Source organism: Lepisosteus oculatus, unplaced genomic scaffold, assembly GCF_040954835.1.
Source record: "Lepisosteus oculatus isolate fLepOcu1 unplaced genomic scaffold, fLepOcu1.hap2 HAP2_SCAFFOLD_60, whole genome shotgun sequence".
Classification (NCBI taxonomy): Eukaryota; Metazoa; Chordata; class Actinopteri; order Semionotiformes; family Lepisosteidae; genus Lepisosteus; species Lepisosteus oculatus.
Window position 1 is genome coordinate 369,378 of NW_027168149.1, and position 1,291 is coordinate 370,668.

General features: G+C 46.2%; 1 non-coding gene across 1 annotated transcript; it reads right to left on the reverse strand.

The window, feature by feature from the left end:
• Positions 1–637: 637 nt before the first annotated feature.
• LOC138231397 (U1 spliceosomal RNA) lies at positions 638–795 on the reverse strand. Its single transcript, XR_011186651.1, has one exon. It is a non-coding gene; the product is annotated as a U1 spliceosomal RNA (small nuclear RNA).
• Between the last annotated feature and the right edge of the window lie 496 nt (positions 796–1,291).

Sequence of the window (1,291 nt, forward strand, 5' to 3'; positions counted from 1 at the left end):
TTTGCTCTCCCAGCCAGCAGGGGTCGCCGTTGGTGCCGTAGGCTTTGGGAGGAAAACCTGCAGGATGGAAAGGTGATCTATAGCCTCATCTCTAGAGATGTTTTGTTGCTGTGGCATGTGTGTGACCCATATTCAAAAAAAAAAAACCCGTCTGTAAAACGAATATCGAAGCTGCCTCTAAATCTGCAAATGAAGATGAGTCGATAAACCACTCGTTTTTCGTATAACTAGACATATATTCATTTGTTACCGATTTCATTCATTGAGCACGGATACAATAGAGGTAGAGCCATTCACTGTTTGACATGTCTGCACTGGTACAGAACCGAGCAATCAGAAAACGGGTGAAACTGTCTTTAGACTCAGCATACAGTACCGAGGCCCCCCATGACCAAATAAAGGCTAACCTCGATAATCAGCCTAAAGAACGCAGACTACAGCAAAACGACTGACTTTGAAAAGGGAATGAACGTCCGGAAGGAGTAGTGGAACTAGCTTGAGATGCTTCTCCGGACCCCTAACTAAAAGCCAGCGAGAACCAGCAGCGGCGTCCACTCCTGTCGAACCAGGATCCTTCCGCAGCCACGCAGCTCGTGGTGTCCTAACCCTCCCGTATCTGATTTTGGACCAAGCACATCAGGGGAGAGCGCGAACGCAGTCCCCCACTACCAGAAATTATGCAGTTGAGATTCCCACATTTGGGGAATTCGCAGGGGTCAGCACAGCCGGAGTGCAATGGCCGAGCCTCGCCCTGGGTGAACCGATTTCGATTTCGATTTTTAAGAACTTTATTTTCTTTTCACAAAAAAATACAGGAAATCACAAATCAGAAAGCTTTACATTAATATACATACTTAAAACAGTATATATGATCACATCTCATTACATTTTGACACGGTAACAGTTACATAGCAACAATTTTCTTTTTTTCTGGTGCAAATCACATTCTTTATTTAAACATGATAATGTTTTTCACAGTTTCTTGAGATACTGTCCAATGCTCTCTATTTCCCACAGATTTTCTGCTTCCTCCCTCCCTTCTCTCCACAGATCTCTGAGGTAATAGTTCTCTCGGGTGATGAACAGGGCCAGGCTACCTGCTGCCTTGACTGGGACCTCGATGCCTTTGAACAGCCCCATGTTCCTCACTCTCCACAGGGCGTCTTTCCCACTGTTCACCACGGCCCAGATCCTGTCAAACACGTCAGGGGGAAGTTTGACAGGAGAGATGCCGTATATGATGAAAGCAGCGGTCAGGGTAAATTGGGGCGAGAGAGCCTGCAACCAATCT